Genomic DNA, 26,130 nt, shown 5'->3' with positions numbered 1-26,130 from the left:
AAATTAAATACTTTTATCTTTTCAGGGAACTTTGAATAAATATTTGCCAACCTGTTTTCTTCCATATTATCAGTATTTTGTGTCATACAAAATGAGGCCAGACAATGAGATTTTACATTTATATATAATTAAAATTTATATAATTAGGAGCATACACATATATCTCTATTGATGTTGATACACATATTCAAAAGCAAGGATGATATGCCTGGAAGCCTTTGGGGGAAACTCTTTAATCCACTTTCGCCACACTGAAGACTGTAGTCATAAACAAGAAGAGGGGGGAAATCCAACTGTCCCTGAAATAAAATGAAAAAGATCTTTGTTAACCAGACATCATAGCAAATCAAAGTAGCTTTCTCAAGAACACCAAGGACGTGAGTTTTGAGGTGGGCTACAGAATCTCCAAATCTCAAGACCTGTACATTGTCAAATGAAAATCACCAGGCTCTCTTGCTGAGCAAACAGGATGAGCAGCAGAGCCTGAGCAGTCACCTGCTAATGGGTGTGAGAATTCATCTGATTGAATTTTTCAGGTCTCTAACCAAAGTCAAAAAAATAAAAAAATGAGTAGTTTAAGTTCTCCATTTCAAAGACATCCAAAACTAATTTCTGATACAACAAACTTCTTACAACGTGCTTCAGTTTAGAAAATGTAAAAAACAATTATCATTACATGTAGCAAAGAGAAAATAATCTATTTATATGCCCAGATCATATATTAGCATTCAAAATCAAGTTGAATCCCCTTCTCTCGCCATTCACAAAAGTTAACTCAAAATGGATCAAGGAGCTTGATATCAAATCAGAGACTCAGTGTCTGATAGAAGAAAAAGTTGGCTCCAATCTACATATTGTGGGGTCAGGCTCCAAATTCCTTAATAAGACACCCATACCACAAGAGTTAATAACAAGAATCAACAAATGGGACTTACTTAAACTAAAATGTTTCTTCTCAGCAAGAGAAACAATAAGAGAGGTAAATAGGGAGCCTACATCATGGGAACAAATTTTTACTCCTCACACTTCAGATAGAGCCCTAATATCCAGAGTATACAAAGAACTCAAAAAATTAGACAATAAGATAACAAATAACCCAATCAACAAATGGGCCAAGGACCTGAACAGACACTTCTCAGAGGAGGATATACAATCAATCAACAAGTACATGAAAAAATGCTCACCACCTCTAGCAGTCAGAGAAATGCAAATCAAAACCACCCTAAGATACCATCTCACTCCAGTAAGATTGGCAGCCACTATGAAGTCAAACAACAACAAGTGCTGGCGAGGATGTGGGGAAAAGGGTACACTTGCTCATTGTTGGTGGGACTGCAAATTGGTGCAGCCAATTTGGAAAGCAGTATGGAGATTCCTGGGAAAGCTGGGAATGGAACCACCATTTGACCCAGCTATTGCCCTTCTCGGACTATTCCCTGAAGACCTTAAAAGAGCGTACTATAGGTATACTGCTACATCGATGTTCAAAGCAGCACAATTCACAATAGCTAGACTATGGAACCAACCTAGATGCCCTTCAATAGATGAATGGATTAAAAAAATGTGGCATTTATACACAATGGAGTATTACTCTGCACTAAAAAATGACAAAATCATGGAATTTGCAGGGAAATGGATGGCACTAGAGCAGATTATGCTAAGTGAAGCTAGCCAATCCCTAAAAAACAAATGCCAAATGTCTTCTTTGATATAAGGAGAGTAACTAAGAACAGAGTAGGGAAGAAGAGCATGAGAAGATGACTAACATTAAACAGGGGAGGGAAAGAGAGAGAGAAGGGAAATTGCTTGGAAATGGAAGGAGACCCTCAGGGTTATACAAAATTACATACAAGAGGAAGTGAGGGGAAAGGGAAAATAATACAAGGGGGAGAAATGAATTACAGTAGAGGGGGTAGAGAGAGAAGAGGGGAGGGGAGGAGAGGGGAGGGGGGAGTAGAGGATAGGAAAGGCAGCAAAATATAACAGACACTAGTATGGCAGTATGTAAAAAAGTGGATGTGTAACCGATGTGATTCTGCAATCTGTATACGGGGTAAAAATGGGAGTTCATAACCCACTTGAATCAAATATATGAAATATGATATGTCAAGAGCTTTGTAATGTTTTGAACAACTAATAATAAAAAAATAAAAATGGAAAAAAAAAACAAAATCAAGTTTTTATATTATTAAACTTGAAAAATATCCCATGGGAATTTATCATAAAGAAACAACACCACAGAATAAAAACTTGCCTACGAAAATATGATCATAATACTATGGTTTACAACACTGAATAATTAATTACAAACAAACCAAATACTCCAAAAGTAGATGAATATCTAAATTCAGCCCTAAGTGCTCAACAAAATTAATATAGTCATAAAAATGTAAAGACTGTTTAGCAGTGTGTGGCAATCTTTATAATGTGGTATTAGGTAAAGAAAGCCAGCCCTTAAACAACTCCCAGGCATCATATCAATGTGAATATTACATAAGCATAAACATATGGGATAGACAAAGCAGAGCATGGACAAAAGAAGATACTTTTCTTTAATACATTATTTCATTGATGTTTATAGTCCAAGAAAAACTTTTAACTGGTATTATCTTTAATGACTTAATTGAAGAAAATTCTAATAGGATTCCCAGATTCCATAGTCTAATGGGGGTATTCAAGACAACTCATCTAGGAAAACATTTTCCTCAATAACAAGATCGTGGGAAGTTTGAAGCAGGTTTTGGTACATTTTTCTTTGACAGTTGACAAACTTAAAATAAGTTCCCACGCAATATATCATCATATTACCTGCTTCTACTCCTCAAGTCTCCTTGTGAAGACCCAGTATAAACTGGGTGCGCTGGTGCACGCCTGAAATCCCAGCAGCTTAGGAGACTGAGGCAAGAGAACCACGAGTTCAAAGCCGGCCCCAGCAAAAGTGAGGCCCTACGCAACTCAGTGAGACCCTGTCTCTAAATAAATTTAAAAAAAAAAAAGGCTTGGGATGTTGCTCAATGGTTAAGTACCCCTGAGTTCAATGCCTGGTATACCTCCCCAAATAAAAAAAGAGTCAGTATAGTATAGTGATTAAGATGATGGACATAGAGTGACAAAATACTGCAGTGTCTAACATGGAGCAAGTGACAATCTTGCCAAGCCTCTGTTTTCTCAGTAGAAAAATGGGATGATAGTAGCTGTTCTTACTCCAGGCTTCCTTCCTTCCTTCTTTCTTTCTTTCTTTCTTTCTTTCTTTCTTTCTTTCTTTCTTTCTTTCTTTCTTTCAAAAAAAGCCATTTTTATTAAACAGACAGGTTTTCTAAAGAATGGATGTATATTGAACAAAAAATGTTAGCAATATTAAGCCCTAACACTTTTTGAATATTACATATGCTAAGCCCTGTATAGGAGCATTGGAGGCATTATCACATGGAATCTATGCAAAACCCCACTGAGGTGAGGGCTGTTACTAATGCCATTTGGCAGATAAAAACTGAAGTGTGGAGGAACATATAACTTGCCTGAGGTCATACAGCAAGAAACTATAACTCATGATCACTATATTCTATAGAATTTTCAGTAGAGGTACAAGCAGATTGTATTAGATTTTTCAGCCCCACTCTTTTTTTTTTAAACTGGGTGTTTTTTTTTATTAGTTGCTCAAGACAATACAATGATCTTGATATATAATACATTTGATTCAAATGCGGTATGAATTCTCATTTTTCCACGTGTACAGATTGCAGAATCACATTGGTTATACATCCATGTGTATACATACAGCAATCCTAGTGTCAGTTGTATTCTGCTGCCCTCCCTATCCCCCCTCCCGTCCCCTCCCCTCCCATCACCTCTCTCTACCCAATCTACTGTGACACATTTCTCTCTCTCTTTTTTTTCTTCCCCCTCACACCATCATATATGTAATTTTGTATAACGATGAGGGTCTCCTTCCATCTTCCGTGCAACTCCCCTTCTCCCTCCCATTCCCTCCCACCTCTCTTCCCTGTTTAGTGGTAATCTTCTTCTCATGCTCTTCCTCCCTACTCTGTTTTGAGTCGCCCCCCTTATATCAAAGAAAACATTCGGCATTTGTTTTTTAGGGATTGGCTAACTTCACTTAGCATAATCTGCTCTAATGCCATCCATAATCTGCAAATGCCATGATTTTGTTATTTTTTAGTGCTGAGTAATATTCCATTGTGTATAAATGCCACATTTTTTTATCCATTCATCTATTGAAGGGCATCTAGGTTGGTTCCACAGTCTAGCTATTGTGAATTGTGTTGCTATGAACATTGATGTAGCTGTGTCCCTGTAGCATGCTACTTTTAGGTCTTTTGGGTATAGTCCGAGAAGGGGAATAGCTGGGTCAAATGGTGGTTCCATTCCCAGCTTTCCAAGGAATCTCCATACTTTCCAAATTGGCTGCACCAATTTGCAGTCCCACCAGCAATGTATAAGAGTACTTTTTCCCCACATCCTCGCCAGCCCATTCTTAAAAACACTATGAAAGAAGTGGTAGGAGCAGCTATTGCCAATGCTCTCCTCAAATGGGTTCAACTCCTAGATTGACTAGTCTTGAACCAAAACAGTCTTGATTTCCCCATTTACTCAGTGGAAAAAATCTAGGCTTCTTTTTCGAAATCTAGTGATTTCAAAGATTTAGGAGATGTCAGCTGTGATTCCAATTTGCTGCCTATATTTCCTATAAGTCACTGAAATGTCTATAAATTCTCAACTTTTTGATGCTCTCCCTACAACACATAATTGTCTCATATCTGAAACACAAACCCCATCAACCTCACATTGTTGTAATAGTCAGCTGCGTTAAAGAATCTGGACTTTGGAGTTAGCTGTATCCTATAGCTATAGGATATAAAGTAAGCTACCTACCTCCTCTGTTCCTCATATGTGAAAAGTACTTGTACTCTCACCCAATTAAGGTTTTTCCTGAGAAAAAGATAAGGATATCAGAATCCCTGTCAGAATAGGCAGTCAAGAAATGATAGCTATCATATATGTTCTGATCTGGGATTCGAAATATGTAATTACATGGGCTGTATCCAACTTGTATAATAGTCCTCAACATTGATTGCACATTAGAATCAACTGGAGATATTTAACCAATACTATTGCCTGGATCACAAGCCCAGAAATTCTGATTTCATTTAGTATCAAGATTTTGAAAACCTCTCCAGGTGATCCTAACATGCATCCAGGGGTCAGAACATCTGGACTAATATGCCCTTTCTTCTTTTTCCTTTCGTTCCTTCTTCTCTTCCTACCTTTCCTTGTAAACAAACATAGGTAAGTATGAAGAGAGGTGGGTAAAATTTCACTTCAAAGGCCAAATGAATCATACAAATTAAAAGCAACTTAAAGAATTTGGAAAAATTAAATAATTTTCCACAGCCCAATTGCTTATGTTACAATTCAAGAGTAGATAAAAGAAGATGGGACAAGAGAAGGAAGAATTATCACGCTGAGGTATTTGCTTACTTTTGCCCCATGTCAGAGAAAGCTCTAAACTGATACTAGAAATGCCCTAGCTGCTTTTTCAGCTCATAACTTTTTATCATGAGGTCAGGTAATACATATCCAAAACACAACTCAACCACAGGTTTGAATGAGGCAATTCAAGACCAACAGAGAAGCTCATTTCAATCTATATCTTCCCTTTTCTACCTGTAATTTTATAATTAAATAAATTCCCAATCTGATCCTAGGACTAGCATCCAATATATATTTCTTCTAAGGTTTCCCAATGTGGTCATACATGTACAATAAAAAATAATGAAAAGAGGGCTGGGGATCTAGCTCAGTTGGTAGAGTGCTTGCCTCACATGCACAAGGCCCTGGGTTCAATCCCAGCACCATATACACAGTCACAAAAACCTAATAATAATGAAAAGAAACTAGCTAAATAAACCATTTTGCAAGTCTACCACTTTCTATTCAATATATACAAACTTTTAAAGAGTCTTTCCACAGCCACAGTGGGCACTAAATTCCAGGACCTGGTAATTACAGAAATTTATGGCAGTGAATATGGCAGAAGGATTTTCCTAAAGTTGGAATTTCAACCATTGCACCAAATGATAAACAGAAGTTTGTTTAGAAAAGGGCCTTGTGGCCCTAATTTCCCACTGCCATATTTGATTCAGCATTCCTAAAGTACCTTCTCTGAGCCTGGCACTTACCAGGTAGTATGAGACATAGAAAAGAGGCCCTGATAGGGAATAATCTCAGTTGGTGGCTATACAACTTCATAACACTATTTATATAGAGATCACAACCAGAGACAGAGAAGTTACCTTAAATCCTATCCCTTTAGCACCCAAATCTTGTCAGTCACAAAAAATTGCAAATTCCAATTCCTTTTTAATTCATCTTCTCCATCTGTCTGTCCATCTCCATAGACACTGTATCTTCATCTCTAATCTGAAAAACCTCCAGCTTTCCTCTCAAGTCCATCCTCCATTCTGTCAGAATGATTGTGATATTTCCAACACAAAAAATTTGGTTGTTATACCCTTACTTAAAAAACCTTTAGTAGCTCCCCATAGCAAAACTACTCAAGCTGTGGAGTATTAGAAACTTCTTAAGCTGTTAAAAATTCAAATCAGCAGGTATTCTGATTCAGGAGCTCAGGGAGGGCCCTGGGAACTGATTTATTGGTTTTAGTTTGTTTCAAGAAATTTCCACAAGTGAATCTGATGCACACCTAAATTTGAAAACAACAATTATAATTGATAAGAATTCCAACTCCTTAGTGTCAGTACACAAGGCCCTGCAGGATCTGGTTCTTGCCTGTTTTCCTAGGACTTGTTCCTGCCATTCTACAGCTTAAAATTTAAACTCTAACAACCCCAAATTTTCTGCAGATCTCCATATAATATTGTCTTTTTCAGTTATCTGCTCTGCCTTTTACTTTTAAGACAATCTCCTTTCAGGGCTGGGGTGTAGCTCAGTGGTAAAGCACTTCCCTAGCATGTACAAGGCCCTTGGTTCCATTCTCAACATCATTCACACAATAAAAGACTCAGTCTTCTCTCAGGACTCAAATTATCACTTTCTCCAGAAAAGGCTCCCCTTGACCCTCTTTTCCTCCCCATGATTGGGCTAGGTGCATTAACAAACCTGGGCTTACCTTTATCAGACTCCCCACCACACTGCAGGAAAATAATTTGTTTAGGAGTCTTCTTTCTCCAAACTACAGTACCCCCTCGAGGCAAGGGATTAAGCGATTGAGTTTTGTACCCCAGTGCTTAACATAAGTGCCGGACATATAGTAGGTGGACTACATAAGTTTGTTATATTGAGCTGTTTAAATTAACTGCATAATGACACAAACTCCATGAGATTTGAGATTTTTATCCCTTTAAAATTTTCTTTACTTCCAAAGTCCCAGCCCCTAGGGCAGTGCCTGATACCTAGAAGATATTCAATATAGATTTATTGAATTAATGAATTATTGGCAGAAATTTACAGAGGCCATCATAGAAAAGATGCCATAAATCTAGGTCCAGAAGCATTTTAGGATGGGACAGAGCTACTTCATACAGAGGGAAAAGAAGGGAAGAGTACACATTAAAACTTAAATATTTTTTTAAAACCCTGATAGTTGTAAAACATTGTGAACCATGGCAGATGGGTTGGAGCATTAAGGATATGCAATAGAGAACTGAAGGAACATTAAAGAGACCATATAGAAGAAAAGACTGCCACAGTCGCTAAGAAGACTGGATTTGATATAGAGACAACTGGAAGCCCATGAAGATACATAAGCCAGAAAATAAGATGATCAAATTTGCATTTGAAGAAGAAGAAAGAGGAGAAAGAGGAGGAAGACGAAAAGGGGGAGAAGGAGGAGGAAGAAAAGGAGGAGGAAGAAGAAAGTTGTTATATTGTTATTTACTACATACTTTCTATATGCCTGACTGTGGGTTGAATGCTTCATGTATGTGAGGACATTGAGTTGAATTTTATAAGGTATGTGCTATTATTTTTTTCTTATTCCACAAGGAAACAACAGGCTCAGAAAGATAAAGTGATTTGACTTAGACCATATGACCAATAAGCAGTACAGCTGGGACTCAAAGGCAGTTCTGCCCTTGGTTGTTCTAGAATGGAGCTGAGATGATCAGGAATCAAATTGTGAAGAAAAACTCAAAGAATAAATATCAGTTGGGCAAGAAAAGCTAGGAGTAGAGGTGGCAGAAACCAACCCAGGAATGAGATGCTAGCAAATGTGAAGCGCACAGTATGATAATGCCAGAGAAAGCTTCTGTTTACCTCTGGGGAAACAGAACTCTTCCTTTCCTTTGAAAATTATGTGGTATGACACTCAAAAGCAGAAGAATACTGGCCAACATAAGGCCCAGAATTGGAATAGGTCTATAACTACTTGCCCTGAGAAAAATAATATGACCCAGACATTTTCCGTATCCTTTAGAATACAGACAACTGTGTCATATTTGCCTACAGAATTCAGTACTTTCTTTGGTTCATAAATGTAAGCCAAAATAAAAATGATCTATAATTGAAGAGGTAATGGAATTATTTTAGAGGTTATATACCTCTAAAATACATTTGACCCTCTTGATCCTAGAATAATGTAGAAAAATGAAAAGACTCCCTCTATTTTTTTAAAGAAGTGTTGAAAGGTCATGGGAAAGACTTGAGATATTCTATTGTCATCATATATTTCTGAGGATGATATTGTATTGCTTCACATGTTCCAGTCTTAATTCCTCTAATTAAGAACAGTCTACCTGGCCAGGCATGGTGGTGCACACCTGTAATGCCAGCTACTTGAAAGGTCGAGGCAATAGGATGGCAACTTAGTTCAAGACTAGCCTGGGCAACTTAGTGAGACCCTATCTCAAAAAAAAACTTAAACACCTGAGGATTTAGCTCAGTGGTAGAGTTCCCCTGGATTCAGTCCTCAGTAGTACAAAAGGAGGAGGGGGTGGGGAGAGTAGTCCACCTGGACAAATAGAGGACCACAGAATATATTCCATAGGCATCCTTTGGTTGTTGGTTTAGCTCCAGCTCAGAGAAAATGCCTTTCTTGGTGAGGATATAGAGTTATATTTGAGAGAATGAACTCTGGAGCCAAACTAACTTGGGTTTGAATGAATCATGGCGTCATCACTTACTAGTTGAGTGACCTAGAACATCATCTCTCTGGGCCTCAGTTTCCTCATCCATGTAATAAAAGTAATGTGACCTACCCTTATATTAATTGCGATAAATAAATTAGATAAATATATACAAATAGCTCACATATAGTCAACTCAATAAAAACCAAATAATATCATATTTTAATGTTTCCATATTCCCAATTAGTACATCGCCAGGCTCATAAAAGAAGCTTAATAAATGCTTGTTGGTTGGCTAATGATTAGCATTAATATATCTTTATCTCTTTTTGATCTCTCTGTCTTCCGAACTGAAAATTTTAATAAGGTAGAGCTAGCAACAACTTGGTATAATAAAACACAAAAGGCCCATTATTGCTAACATTTGTGTTAATTGGACATTTCCTTCAGTGTACTATATTTCATCTTGCTCTGAGTGAGAACATGGATTCTTCACTTTAATTTAGTGATAAAATATTATGCAGCAGAGTCTCTCAAAATATATTGAACTTCATTAGCTTCTTTTAATGAATAAAAATATATTCAAAGCACAGACAGTGAGAAAGCCAACAGAAAAGTGCTCTACACTTGCCCAATACTTCTTCTGGGTATTAAAAGCTCTTTGTATCACATTGACTTTAATCACTGCCCAGTGATTGGTGGTTAAGAGACTCAGTTTAGAAACACAATGTCTCAAAATGATCAAAACTGTATTTTGAAAATAGCATTACCTCCCAAGTAAATGTGAGGTTCAAAAATAGTACACTCTAGACCAGGGTTTCTTAACAGTGGCACTACTGAAGATTGGGACATATCATTCTTTATGTGGAAGCTGTTTAGTACACTGTAGAATTGTTTAACACTGTCCCTGACCTCTACTCACTAGATGTCATCGCATCTGCCAAGTCACAACATTCAAAAATATCTCCAGACATTTCTAAATGTTCCCTGGAGGGCAAATCATCCCTGGTCAAGAACCACTGCTCTAGAATAATAGACTACCGCTAAATGCAAACATTTCAAATTACTTGCCTAAAATACATATCATCATCATAAGATATTTAATTTACCACACAATAGCAATGTCAACAAAAGTTTATACTGCTATAAACTTGATCATTATAACACAAGACAGCATTGGGCTTTAAGACAAAGGAAACTCAACTGCTTGTTGTGATTTTACATATCTTACATCAAAATAGAAATATTATTTCAATTAGTTTTCTCAAGACCTTAATTTATTTGTTAATATCTAAAATAAAACATGATACAAATAAAAGAGCAACTATCAAACTAGTTCAATGAAAACCAGCTGGACTTTTGGTAAGTCCTCCAACCTTAACTGAACTTAATTTACCTCTAGAAGTACAAGGTTTCTCTTCTAGTACCCTTTCTTGCTAGGGGTTGTGGTTTCTGCTTCCTCTCCCTGGCACCTGAGTCCTATTTTGACTTGGCATTACACATCCGTAAGTGTGTTATCAAATGAAAATTGGATAGAGAAGCCACAGTGCACATCACTTCCCTTGGCTCCAAAAATGAGAGAAAGGAAACAATGGGGTGCCATTTTAGACACACTGGATGAAAAGAGAAAGAAAGAAAACTGCTATTTATTTTGGAAAATAATACTCAAAGCCAGCCAAGACCATGGTAAAACTGGTATACACTATTGATGGCTAGAAAGCATAAAGAGCCATAGAAGTATTAATGTTTTTTTGATGGCCATCTTCACAGACTATCTTAAGGAAATAATTCAAAATTGGCAATAAAAATGGTTTAAAAGTGAAGGAGCAGTTAGGAAATCTTCTCAATGGATTAAGCAGCTACAAGATGATAAATATGAAGGATATGTAGTAACATGGAAAATATTTACTACATAAAAAAGTGTCTTCCTACATTCATAGTGCTTCACACTGACAGTTTCAAAGTCCTGCATTTCTGCTGTGATGCCATAGATGAACTCAAGCACCAAAGAGGAGTGTGGTGGCCACAAGGAAAAGTGTTAGATTAGATGAATGCATAATTATTCTCAATAAGTGTGAATCTATAAGTGTGAAACTCCTCAGCAATTTTTACAAGGGTAGATATTGCTAATGTTAAAGGTGTCATTTTGTTTAAAAAATCATTCAAAACATAAAACATTTGTCTATAGGGGCTGGGGTTGTGGCTCAGTGGTAGAGCGCTTGCTTAGCATTTGTGAGTCCCTGGGTTCGATCCCCAGCACTCATAAAAACTAAATAAACAAAATAAAGGTATTGTGTCCATGTACAACTAAAAAATTAAAAAAAAAAAACATTTGTCTACAGCAAGAAAAAGTAATCAGCACTTAATAATTATACTTTGTGCACAACTATATTACCAAGTCTAAATATTAAAGGGCTTATTTCCTGGCTGCAGTGGCATATACCTATAATCTCAGTGACACACACCTGTAGTTCCAGACATTCAGGAGGCTGAAACAGGAGTATTGAAAGTTCCAAGCCAGTCTCAGTAACTTAGTGAAACCCTGCCTCAAATTTAAAATAAAATAAAAGGGCTGGGGATGTAGCTCATGGTAAAGCCCCCCTGGGTTTACCACAAAACCATAAAAATAGGACTTCTTCCTCAAAAATGCAATGACATAATAAGCATTGTTTCCTGCTGTGGAAATATAATGACAAAAAGTACATAGATGCCATTTAAGACTCTGTAAGCTGACAAGGCTTCTTAAGGAACAGTTCTGGAAAACAGATGTCAAAAACACACTTCATGATTTTATTAGTTTTTTTCATAATATGAATGGTAGCCATAATTTACTTGGGAGATTTCGACACCCATGATTTAATTTTAGAATACATAAGGAAACACAATACCCTGGTGATACCTCTTGTTTTCCTTACTCGCTGCAATTCAAGGAAAACCAGGTGCTTAGCACTCTGAAGGACACAAAACAGTTTCAATAGTTCCTGCTCTCAAGGAACTATTGTGTCTAGTTAGGGACACTTATGCTGAAAAAGTCAAAAGAAGAATTCAGCTTTAATAAGAGTCTTGGAAAATACATTGAGTATCAGAGTGAGGTTACACTGTGGAGGACCCCAAACACTAAGGTGAATTTAGACCTTTATTGAGAAGGAAGTATGATATTAAAATTTTAGAATAAGAAGAATGCATTATCATCCTATTTAAACCCCCTCAACTTCCATCAGTTCTACAATTCAACCTTGTTATAGGTTACAAGATTGTCACATGATCTGACCACTTCTTCTCTTCTAACATCACTATTGACCCTTGTGCCACTCTCCCACTCTTGCCATCTTCAACTTTTCCGTATTCTCTGAAGACGTCAAACTCGTTCCCACTTCAGAGCTTTTGAACATACTTTCACCTCTACTTGGAATACTTGCCTATGCACTTCTTCATCAATATCACTTCTTTTTAAAAGTTCACCAAATCTACAATGTTTATTTTATCTCCCTTCCAGAATATAAGATTGATAAAAACAGGGGAACTTACCTGTCTTCTTCTCCAACAGATCTCAAGAACCTAGCATGTATCTGGCACACTATCAACATGCTTTAAATATGTGATGACCTGTTAAAAATTAATCTTGGTCTTAATTGTACTATTATACAAGAAAAAAATAAAGTGGTTTATGTGGTAGCAGACCACTCATAGAGTGAGTTAGAAAAGGAGACACATGGGTGGTACATACCTGTATCCCGAGCAACTCAGGAAGCTGAGGCAGGAGGATCACAAGTTCAAGATAGCCTCAGCAACTTAGTGAGACTCTGTCTCAAAATAAAAATAAAAATAAACAAAAAGGACTGGGGATGTAGCTTTGTGGTAGAGAACTTCTGGGTTCAATCCCCAGTAACACACACACATACATACACAAACACACACAAAAGGAGAGAATACAGTGCAGCAAACTAAATAGGAGGCAATCTGAGGAATCTAGGCAAAAGGGAATAAAGACCTAGACCAATCTTGTCGAAGAAGAAAAAGAAAGGAATGGTAACAGATAAGAAGCTTTCTAAGGAAAGTAACTAGGGAAATTATGCTTATTAGCTATGAATTATAGAAGGGTTTATTAAGAAACCCTTCAAAATAAGCTAAGAAGATCAGAGATTAGCAATGATGGTCAAAGAGAAAAGATATGAAGATAAGCAATTTGGAGGAAAGGAAATCCTAACTTCATCTGCAGGGGTCATGTTGAGTTTGCAGTACCACCGGAACATGAAAATGTTCAGGATACAGCTGAATAGAGGTTATGGCTAAAGATACAAATTTGGGAGCGGTCACCATTGAGAATAGTGAAGTCATGATACTGAATGAGTTCTAAGACGAAGAATATAGAAAGGAAGGACTGAAATGATAATAAAAGCTAGAGTTAGGTGACAGGAACAGGAAGGAAAACAGGAGAAGGCCCATAGTACAACATGGAGAATAATGCAATAATGCAAATGATATTGAAAGAATTCCACAGGTGTTACATTGTCTTAATTAAAGAAGCCAAGGATGGTGAGGAATAGTGAAAGGCCACTAACTTTATCAAGAGATCACTATTGATCTTTGAGGTCAGTATTCAGCATAGTGTGGTGTCAGAAACTAGAATGCTGCGATGAAGCCAACCAATGGCAAAAGATTTTTGTTGGCAATGTGACCACTGAAGATTACATCTATTTTGAAAAAAAGAACCTGTTATAAGACTACCAGAAAAAGTCAATCTGAGCCAAAGTGTTGGGTAATGAAGAAAACATAGCCTGAAGCGATTGTGCTTAATGCAGTAGCTGCCTCTTACCTGTGCTTTAACTTTTTGTGGTTTCAACGACCTGTGATCAACTATGCTCTGAAAATACTCAGTGGAAAACTCCAGAAATAAACAATTTGAATCAATTATATTAGTGTGTCTTATTTATAAATTAAACTTTATCATAAGAATGTAGATGGGGCCGGGGTTGAGGCTCAGTGGTAGAGCGCTCGCCTAGCAATGCGAGGCCCTGGGCTCAATCCTCAGTACCACATATAAATAAATAAAATAAAGATATCATGTTCAACTACAACTAAAAAAAAAATATTTTTTAAAAAAGAATGTAGATAAAGGGGAAAACATAGTATACATATAGTATTCAATACTACCTAGTTTCAGGCATTCACTGGGGGTCTTTGAATGTATCCCCCACTGATAAGGGGGAACTACTATATATCTAATTTTACACTACATAAATATCAAAGCGAGTAACTCACCATGTTGGATGGAGGGGATCCAAAACAAAAGATCTGAGAAACACAGACTACATCTATCTACACATGATGATTTGGATGATTCTCATAAGCCATAGTGAAAGAAAGAAACCAGCTGCTAAAGAAACCAGATATTATACAAAGTACATGTATGAAGACTTGAATTGGGTATCAACATACTTTATATACAAACAGAGATACAAAAATTGTGGTATATATGCGTATTAAAAGTTGTAAAGCAAAAAAAGAAAAAGAAAAAAGAATAGCGTTACCTTAGATGGCGTAGAGGGAAGTGAAAGGAGGGGAAGGCAGGGGATGTGGGGATAAGAAAGATAGTAGAATGAAACAGACATTATTACTGTATGTATGTATGTGACTGTATGACCAATGTGATTCCACAATATGTAAACTCAGAAAAATGAGAAATTATATCCCATCTATGTATGATATATCAAATGATATAAGTACATTCTACTGTCATGCATAACTAATTAAAAGAAATTAAAAAAAATTAAAAAATATGAAAGAGCATGTCTTTCTGTGTATAAGTATGTAAGTATGCATGTAATGTATGTAAGTCTATTTATATGCAATGAAATGCAGGCCAAATTAATCCATTCTATCAACAGCCAGGGTAGTAGTGTTTGCCCTTGTGGAAGACGACTGTAAGGAGGCCCAGCAGTGGCTTCAGGGATAATGATCATGTGTTGTTTATGGATGTGAGCAATAGTTACAAAGGTGGCTCACTTTTTAATGACCCATCAAGCTGTACACTTAGGATGCATGTGCTTTTCTATATGCATATTTCAATAAAAGGCTAAAAATAAACACAAGCAGCCTATTTAGACTAGAATTGTGAGAAGCTCTCTGGCCTTTGGTTGTAAATAAAACTTTGGGCAACCAAGAAATGACAAGAGGCCTGTATAGTCTTTTCTAAGAGTTGAGACCAATAATACATAAAAGGTAATCCATATTCCATGTGTTATCTTCTAAAAAGAAGCACTGGTAAGATACCTAGCTTCTCGAATAATGTTGACATTTGTCTTACAGCTTGGATTTCTAAGAAATATTCATAATTAATATTTTTAGGTATTTTTAGTTGTACATGGACACAATACCTTTATTTTATTTATTTATTTTATGTGGTGCTGAGGATGCAACCCAGTGCCTCACACATGCTAGGTGAGCACTCTGCCACTGAGCCACAATCCCAGCCTTCACTGTTAATTTTCATGTATTTGTTGAACCTTACATTTCTTTAAATATTTTTTTAGTTGTAGATAGACATATACCTTTATTTTGTTTATTTATTTTTATGTGGTTCTGAGGATCAAACCCAGGGCCCCACACGTGTAGGCAAACGCTCAACCACTGAGCCACAACCCCAGCCCCTGAACCTTACATTTAAATCAAAGAAAATACTTAAACATTCTCCAGTGTGATCTATGCAAGTGGTATGACTTGAACTAGAACCAGAACTTAAAGTGAGGCAAGAAGAAACTGTTTCATTTTGTTCAGAAGGTCTTAAAGCTCTCCAACTTCATTATTTCTCCAACTGAACCATTTTATAAAATATTCCATTTTTTCATCTGCTTCAAGCACTAATCTGAACAAAAGTTTCCACCACATTTGAACCCAAATAATATGCTCAAATGAATAATCCTGACAAGTATACATCTTGTCCTTCACATATAATTACTTATATGACCAGAGATTTAATTAATCTAATTTTATAATTTAAAAGTTATTCAGGTTGGTTAATTTTTATGCTTGGAGGCTGTTCAAAGGTGATTACACATAACCCTTTCTGTGCTTTGGAACACATCCCTACTGCTTAAAAAGATTCACAAGGGACAGTCTCACAGCTAAGTACATAAGGTCCCTCCAGTTCCCCAGGCTTTGTAATCTTTGATGCCCAAAGCTTAAAAATGAACATGATGACTCTGTTCCCTATTCCTTCCACTAATTGTTAATTGATGCTTATTACATTATGGCTGTCTCCAAGACTCTTTAGAGAATCTGAAACATACTAAGTAATTCTGCAGTTACCTGTGAAAAAGAAGAAAATCAGCATTATGATCATTGTGTACCCAGAGTACAAAATGGTGCTTGCAATGCTTATGATTTGAAGTTTGGTAAAGAATTAATGAACTGCATACATAAAAAGAAATAGCTGTAAAACTGCTGGAAAAGAGGCTCTCAATCACGAAATGATAATCCTGCAGAAAGAAGTAGAAAAAAAATGACTTTAAAGGCGAAGTTCTAACCATAAATAGATTGGTAATTATTGCAATGACAATGAACACAAGATAAACTCCATAAAATTATGGATTAACAGAAATAAAAGGGAAGTTTTGTAAGAAATTTAATAAAATATATAATGCATGTCCTGCTTGAGGTGCCATAATAATTTATAAACTCTTTGTTTCCAGGGATACCACCTGTGCCCTCGGGGATTGGACTTCTAATGTGTGCTTGCTATCAGAACACTGCCTCAGCCTAGAAGGCATTCAGTTCAGCTTCAATGGACTGACCAGAGTTGTGCTGGGTCTATTGATGCCTCAGGACAAGTATAAAAAAAGGATTTATAAGGAAATTTAAGATAGACCTTGTGGTTAATGGAATTTGCTTTCACTGGCTAAATTGAGGACCCCATGGACAGCCTGACTGAGGTCAATACTGCAAGTTGGTCTGACCATGCCCCATGGACTCCTATTGATGACTACATATTGTAGTCATTGTAAAGAGTCGGTAGCAAGGGCTCTGGGGATGGATAGTACAGAGAAGAGTTAACACAGCAGGTCTGAGGCAGCTGTCTTTAGAAGGACTTACTTGCAAGGTTGGCCCTTGGCTTGCATTTGGGAATTTGGCATTTAATCATCCCCTGGACTGATAAGACTGGTTTGCTATCCCTACACTGTACAATGTGATTTATGATGAACACTTGCTTTCCTTTGGGGAGTCTGGAATTTTTGTAGTTGCTAGGCAGAGGGTGCCTATGTGAGTACCTTCCAATAAAAACCTTGGATGCTGAGTCTCTAATGGTCTTCCTTTGGCCAAAACACAGCACATTTATTACTGCATTTTTCACTGCTGGATAAAGGAGCAGGCTGTGTGTTCCCTCACAGGAAGAAGACAGCATGGGAAGACTGTGCCTGGATTTATCCAGTTCCACCTGTGTCTTTTTCCCTTGATGACCCCATTGTGTATCATTTTTCTGTAATACACCTAGCCATGTGTACATTGATATACTTTGTCCCATGAGTTCTTCTAGTGTATTACCAATGTTTGGAACTGTAAAATATTTTTTTCCTTTGTCCCCCCCACCCAAATATTTTTCTGTGAAATAAAAACAAGCTCATCATATACATAGTGCTATGTTTCATTAATAATTGTTACAGGTTACTTACGACAAAATGTACCACAGAATTAGCAAGCAGATAAGTATGATGTAGACTTAATTATGTAGTTTTTATGCTTATAACTATAGTTCAAGAAACAAATGCTCTAAAACAGCATGTCTATAAGAATCATTCCCTCAGGGCTGGGGCTGTGGCTCAGTGGCAGAGCGCTCGCCTAGCATGTGCAAGGCCCTGGGTTTGATCCTCAGCACCACATATAAACAAAGGTATTGTGTGCAACTACAACTAAAAAATAAATTTTTAAAAAAGAGAATCATTCCCTCAATCCTCCATTGTCACTTTTAGAGAGTCATATTTAACTACCAAAATAAGATGGATTTAGGGGACTTAAGAAAACAATGCACTACACTACCACCTCAGTTATCCAAAATGACATCATGAAGCCAGATTTAAAATTAGGCAGCCAGTGAAGTTAGATAAATCAGGTCTAATATCGAGTGAAATCTAAAATGGAGGCCATGTTGAGAATGAATTTCTGGAAAAGTTGAGCATCTCTTGAAATGTTAATGAAATCCCAAGAAAAGCCCTAGGCCCAAAGTCCATCCCAAAGAAATGTTAATGAACAGCCCCAGCAGATTTGAAGACAGCCCATCCCAAAGAAGTGTTAATGAAGTCCTTCCTGCCCAGATTACTACTTTGGCCCACCTGTGTGCCACCCCTTGGGCCTTCCAACCTACATTCCATCACTGAAAGAACTATAATAAGGGGAAAACAACCACAGTTCCATGGATTCCACCTCTTGGGTCCCCTTCTTTCTCCGGGAGAAGTCTTTTATGCTGTCCTTTAATAAACTTCTAATTTCTACTCTGTGTTGAGAGCCACAGCAGAAGGGGCCCCAGCAAACTTCCAGTTGCCAGCTGATGATTGGCTCACAGTGGCCCCAGCAAACTTCTAGCTGCCAACTGATTGGCTCCTCTGCGGTGATGCTCATTGGGCTGTTTCCCCGCCCTTTCAGACCACGGAGCTGCTCATTGGGGGACTTTTTTGGCTTCACCCACGCGACCCAGCCAATCGGCCTCAAGAGCAGGAGGAGTGGGGGAGGTTGAGAGGCTTGTGGGAAGCCAGGGGTGGCAGTTGGGCTCTGAGGGTTTTCCTGAAGAGCTGTGTGATGTGGCGTGTGTGTGTGTGTGTGTGTGTGTGTGTGTGTGTGTGTGTGTTTTCTAAAAATAAAGTTCATTTCTTTTGACAAGTGGCTCCTGAATTGTGCCCAGCCAGACTGAGGCAACTCTGACCTTGCCTTGGCGTGCTTCTCTGGTGTTACTCTTCAACATTGGGGAAGCAAGGACTTGTCACCGGTCAACAGCGGTAACAATCAGGGAGGAAAAAAATGAGGATGGAGTAAAAAGAACTATTCATGGTAATAAATGAAAGAAATAAAAAAGCAACAACCTCAATTCCACAAAATACAATCCTGCCCTAAGCTCCAAAGAAAACTTTAATTATTAAAAGAAAACATTATTGAACCAGATATTTTATATGTCTAAATATCAAATCAGCCCCCTATTTTATGTTAACTGAATAGTATGCAGCACATATAGTAACCAGCCAGAGAGAAATCACTGTCTATTTAAACTTTCCACCAAAGCAGCATTAACTTCACAGGTACACCAAAGTTAAAAAGTGTTATTGGGTAAATACAATATAAAACCAATCCCAAGTTGCAGAAACCATGCAGTTAACATGTATTTCAACTTATGTATTTCTAAACCCAGACTTCTAACTTCAACAATACAAACTTAGAAAGATACACTGGTTTCTTATGTCTTTACCTCAGCACATAAACAAAAATAGTTCAGTAGGCTGTAGCTTCTGAACAAGTAATCTTAAAATTTATAAGACTAAGAAAACCAAACATATATTATGTCTGATGAGACCTGAAAACAGAAACAACAGGTTTCAAACAAACTTTATCAGTGTACATGGATGAGCCCAAATCTCTACAATAGATTGTCACATACTTCTCAAACCTTTTTTCCCCCTAAACCTTTAACTCTCTGTTCCCAACCTTCATCTATCAATCTCATACCAAAAATATATTCCCTTACTTATGTAGTTACAGATGTTGGTCATATCTTCTCTAGTCAGAAGCAATGCTGCTACTTACCCATGTTTTTCTGCTCATATAATTACATTCTCACTTGAGACTCATCAATAGCTGTATAATTTTCTCTATAAATATTTTTTTCTTTTTTATTTGTTGTTTTTAGATATACATGACAGTTGAGTATACCTTGACATATTATACATACATAGAGTTCAACCATTTTAATTAGGATCCCATTATTTTTGTTGTACATGATATGGAGTTTCACTCATGATGGATTCATGGATGAGCATAGGAAAGCTATGGCTGATTCATTCTACTGTCTTTCCCATTCCCATCTGCTCTCCTTTTCCTTCATTCTCCTTTGTCTAACCCAATAAACTTCTATATTTTGCCTCCTTACCCTCCCTTTTTATGGGTTAACATTCATATGTCATCTATACATATTTAAAAATAATTTCTCTTCAGAAATGGAAGGTTGTAAATGCCAAACACACCAGCAGCTACATTATACAACAGAAAAAAAAAATCAAATGCCACTTTGCCTTTGAATATCTATTGACATGCAGCCTTTCCAAATGTCTTCATAGCACAGTAAACATAATTCTATTAAATATACTTTTTAATATGCATATTTAAAAAAATCTCTGTGTGGATTATATTTTGGTCAAATGTTGAAAGAATGAGGTAATTCCTTTCACTACTATAGAGCTAAAATTTGATTTTAAAGTACCACATAAAATATATACTTGGGTGTGAGAATGGTGTATATGGTTGGGAACAGTTATCACTATAGATAGTAAACATATACAAAGTTGTACACAACAGTCTTTTGTATAAATATATATAGGTTGTACACAGTGCTCTTCACTAAAATGAAAATTCGTTGAAAGAACCTTTTAGTTTTCGCTTTAAAATTACTTTCTCATCAAAAAACATCTGGAAAATATGGTTACTGTAATCTATTCTGCAGCATGTTAAATATTTAGTTGCTGACAAGGTAACAGATTTTATTGTTTATCTTTCAAACAAATTTGTCATAATGCTATTTAAAAAGTGAGTACTTAATGTACATGATTAAACCTGATTTTTGAAGACTTGACAGTTTTGTTTGACAAAAGTGTTATAAAAACACACAGTTGGCTATTGCATTTTACTTCATGATGCCTTTGTCCATCTCCAAAAATCCCTCCATGGTAACACCCCAATTGGCCAGTTCCCAGAACCAGAATGCAGTCAAGAATCAGGAAATCTTAAAAAAAGAATGCAGAACAACTGAAAGAGTCATTACAAAGCTGGGGTACTAAAGCCATTGCACTTCAATCAAAGAGCATTATTTATTCACTTAAATGCATTCCTAACTATTTTGTTATTAGAATTCTTGAACTATAAGAGATTAAAAGTAACAAAGAGAAAAGGTATAGGAGCAGGCATCCTGACACCAGAACTAACAGTTGACAGAAAGGAAAAAGACAGAAAACCATTACTTACAGCTCAGTACACATGAAGACCCACTCAATGGCCTTCAAAATGATTTTGGCAGAGGAATTATAAATGAAACTGCCCATGGAAGGCCACTATGAAAAACAGATAAGAATCAGAGCTGCCACTTCCCATCTTGAAAGGCAAGTACTCTACCCCTGAGCTACATCCCTAGCCCTGTCTCTTCCCATATTTAGCTGCCTCCCACACAAGGGATCCCATATCCCTAAACCCCACAAAGGCTCAGTTGAGAACAACTTTTCTAAGTTATCTGGAAAGGCTTAATAATAGGTGATTACTTTTTTAAAAAAGTAAATCTTTATAGAAATTTCAATTAAAAATCACTTTAAAAAGTAGTGAATGACAACAATTACTAATAGGGCATTATGTAAAATTGTGGATGTGTAACCGATGTGATTCTGCAATCTGCATTTGGGGTAAAATTGGGGGTTCATAACCCACTTCAATCTAATGTATGAAATATGATATGTCAAGAGCTTTGTAATGTTGTGAACAACCAATAAAAAAAAAAAACAAATTTCAAAAAAAAAAGAAAAGAAAAAAAAAGTAGTGAATGAGGGCTGGGGATGTGGCTCAAGCGGTAGCAAGCTTGCCTGGCATGTGTGCGACCCGGGTTCGATCCTCAGCACCACATACCAACAAGGATGTTGTGTCCGCCGAGAACTAAAAAATAAATATTAAAAATTCTCTCTCTCTTAAAAAAAAAAGTAGTGAATGAATACAGTTCTCTTGGAAATCTCCCTGAGTCAGATTCCTATTTTCTGGATAAAATGAGGATAAGTGAAGTATTATCATTTTATGGTTTGGATGTGAGATATCCCCCAAAAGCTCACATGTGAGACAATGCAAGAAGGTTCAGAGAAAGAATGATTGGGTTGTGAAGTGCCTTAACCCAATCAGTGAATTAACCCCCCTGATAGGGATTAACTGAGTGAGAACGCAAGTGGTAGGGTGTGGCTGGAGAAGGTAGGAATTGGGGATGTGCCTTTGGGTACATAGTTTGTATCTGTAGAGTGGAGTCTCTCTCTGCTTTCTGATCACCACGTGGGCTGCTTCCCTCTACCATACTCTTCCACCATGATGTTCTGCCTCACTTTGAGCCCCAAGGAATGGAGCCTGCTGTCTATGGATTGAGACCTCTGAAACCATGAGCCCCCAAATAAAACTTTCCTCCTTTACAGTTGTTCTGGTTGGGTCCTCTAATTACAGCAGTGAAAAAGTTGACAAACAATCATACTTCAGTTTAACCCCCCTTGAAATACAGGAAATGCAGGAAAAATAATTTATTAAAATTAAAACTTTGGGGGTTGGGGGTATAGCTCAGTGACAGGGCACATGTTAGCAGGTACAAAGCCCTGAGTTCCATCCCCAGTACCACAAATAAATAAATAAATAAATAAATCTTGAACTCCTCTCTTCTAGTTCTTTATAAAATATGTAATAAACTGTTGAACACTTTAGCCATCTTACTTTGCTGTAAAACATTAGAATTTATTCCTAACTTAACTATACTTAGGTATCCATTTTCTAACCTCCTTGATTTGATCATTAAACATAATGTAAAAATATTAAATGATCACATTGTACCCCATAAATATGTAGAATTATTATGTCAGTTAAAATTCTGAAAATCAAAACTTTTGAGATTATTAAGACATGATACTCACCAAATACTTTTCATAATGAAAAAGTTCAATAAAAATACAGCCAAAGGATAAAATGCCACCAATTACAATGCCAAGAAATGGTTTGTGAAGAAGCTCTGTTCAGGAATCTGCCACAGGATCTGGTTGGGTGACATGGACATCTAAATTATTCAAAAATAAATGATGTAACAATCAGAATGCAATGACATTGAAATACATTTATACAGACAGAATCACAGTAATGGCATAGAATCTTGAATCTGGACAGGATGTGGAATATTATATGGGCAAAGGCTAAATCAGCCCTGTACAATAGAAATATGCAAGCCACAAATGTAGTTTTAAGTTTTAGTATCCACATTAAAAAGTAAAAAAGAAACAGGTAAGAACAATTTTAAGTACATAGTTGGGGCTGGATTGTAGCTCAGGGGTAGAGTGTTTGCCTAGCATGTATGAGGCCCTAGGTTTAATTTTCAGCAGTACAGATAAATAAATAAAATAAAGGTCTATCAACAACTAAATTTTTTTTTTAAAAAGAAGAACATAATTGATGTGATCTAACATGTCCAAATATTATAATTTAAAGTTTTGACCAATATAAAGATTAGTGATCATAAGCAGAGAGGCTGCTCAGTAGTAGAACTTTGTCTAGCATGCACAAGGTCTTGGGTTGAATTCACAGTACCACAAAAAAAAACAGAAAGATATTTTACATTTTTTGTTTTATTGTTATAAGTATTAAAACTAGTGTATAGGGACTGGAGTTGTGGCTCAGAGGTAGAGTGTGTGCCTACCATGCATGAGGCACTGAGTTCAATCCTCAGCACCACAAAAAGTAAAATAAAGATATTGTGTCCACCTATAACTAAAAAATATATAAAAATAAATAAATAAAAAATAAAACTAGTGTATAATTTGTATTTACAGCACATCTCAATGAGGACTAACCATATTTAAGGTTCTCAATAAGTTCATGGAGCCAGTAGCCACCATACTAGATGGCACACAGCTTAACAATCAATAAAGATGTTTATCCTTGTTTATAAATTCAAGGGAGAGATTGAACAAGACTAACTAGTAACTATTCCAACATGAAATAATTTATAACGTTAAAATGTTCTCTTAGTATTTGCCTAAGGATTTATCTCTTTAGTAGTTTTCAATAGCTTTCAATATTTTCTTCTATTCTTTGTGAAATTCCACATTTATGTTTGTATTTTCTGACTTCTCCACTGCAATTGCATGCTAGATCTTTATATACTCTACTTGAAGTGTGACCTCATATAGTCTTTTTGGTATCCTGTTCCTTTTTCCTACATGTATAATAAACTAACTTCAAATCTGTAAACTGAATAGCCCCATTTATCTGACTATATCTTCTTCTCCCACTATAAAACTTCATTACTTTTCTAAGTTGGTTGGTGTCAGACTTCCTACAACATGTCCTTTTTTTCCACCAAAGATAAAAGGAAATGCAAAAATCTTTAATATGAGAAATATATTCAACAGTGTCTTTGAAAATGTTACTGTCTTTGATTTAATATTTTTGTATCTTTAATTCTAAAATGGTTGTTCTCTGTAGTTTTCCAATGGTACATTTTCTATATCATGTATAGTACAGAAGCAGTAAAATTGTTTTAAGCATTATTCAATGGTCAAAAGCAGAATTTTAAAAGTTTATATTTTCCAAGCCTTCAAAGCATGCACCAAGCTAGGCACAGTGGCACACACCTGTAATCCCAGCAGCTCAGGAGGCTGAGTCAGGAGGATTATGAGATCAAAGCCAGCCTCAGCAACTTAGTGAGGCCCTAAGCAATGCAGCAAGACCTTGTCTCTAAATAAAATATAAAAAGGCTAGGAATGTGGCTCAGTGGTTAAGCACCCCTAGGTTCAATACCCAGGAACTCCCCCCCACAAAAAATCAAAGTATGCACCAAAAATGTCTGTGATACTAAAATCCCAAATCATATTGCAAAGATACTTATCAGAGTACCAAAGGAGATGGCAGCTAATGATTCTTCCACCCAAAGAATTAGATTCATAATGAAGAGGTCAGCAAAGACAATTCTGATGGAGAGAAAATATCATTAGAAAACAATATACGACAGGAAAATGATATAAACATATTTAATATGAAAGTCAGAACATTCTTTTTGTGGGAAGGATATAATAAATTATAAGGTTAAACCCTACAAGAATATTAAATCACAACATGTAAAACAGCCATTGAGCTGAAGCTTAAACTTGGCACCATATGATAGCAATTTATTATTTATAATTTACACATCCTACTCATCTTTGCACCTTCAGAGCCTAGTAGAAAATAAATAAGGTGTCAAGTAATACACACCATGGAAACAACTATTATACAATATGGTTGTTATTGTTTAGATATGGTGTCCCCTAAAAGCTCACATGTGAGACAATGCAAGGTTTAGAGGAGAAATGATTGGGTTGTGAGAGCCTTAAACTAATCAGGGAATTAATCCCTGATCGGATTAGCTGAGTGGTGGCTAGAGGCAGGTGGGCTATGCCTGGAGGAAGTGGCTCATTAGGGGGCGTGGCTTTGGGGTATATATTTTGTATCTAGAGTGGACTCTCTCTGTCTCCCTCTCTGCTTTCTGATCATCATGTGAGCTTTTTCCCTCCACCACACTCTCCCACCACAATGATCAGCCTCACTTTGAGCCCCATGGAATACAGCCAGCCTTCTATGGACTAAGAACTCTGAAACCGTGAGCTCTCAAATAACTTTTTTTCCCTAAAATTGTTCAGGTCAGATCTTTTAGTCACAGTGGCAAAAAAACTGACTGAAGCAATAGTATACACAATCAAAAAATAGTATATATAAAATGCAGATTTTGAATCCTGGACTGAACTGTGCTTTAAGGGGCCTTTGGTCAGAGTGGTCTTCACTTAAGGAGTTTGAAGTTATTCACTCAAAATCAACAAATAAACTGTTATATGTACTGGTATCACCAGGCAAGCCTAGCTACAGGGGTATGGAAATGAGTGTTTTAAAAGAATGCCTAAACAATAAGATTGAGCTGGGTGTGGTGGCACAAGCCTGTAATCCCAGTGGCTCAGGAGGCTGAGGCAGGAGGATCATAAGTTTGAAGCCAGCCTCAGCAACTTAGTGAGACCCTGTCTCT

The 26,130-nt window shown here is 36.7% G+C and overlaps 1 long non-coding RNA gene across 1 annotated transcript; it reads right to left on the bottom strand.

Moving 5' to 3' along the window:
* Positions 1–116: 116 nt before the first annotated feature.
* On the bottom strand, positions 117–25,048 carry LOC308639998. The gene is made up of 3 exons (XR_014020148.1): positions 24,972–25,048; positions 23,000–23,139; positions 117–299 (listed from the first exon to the last, which is right to left on the bottom strand). It is a non-coding gene; the product is annotated as an uncharacterized lncRNA (long non-coding RNA).
* Positions 25,049–26,130: the final 1,082 nt, after the last annotated feature.

The sequence above is a fragment of the Spermophilus citellus genome, assembly GCF_964194105.1.
Source record: "Spermophilus citellus genome assembly, chromosome: X".
Taxonomy (NCBI): Eukaryota; Metazoa; Chordata; class Mammalia; order Rodentia; family Sciuridae; genus Spermophilus; species Spermophilus citellus.
The sequence above is the reverse complement of the archived record's forward strand: the minus strand, read 5'-3'. Positions and strand labels throughout refer to the sequence as shown.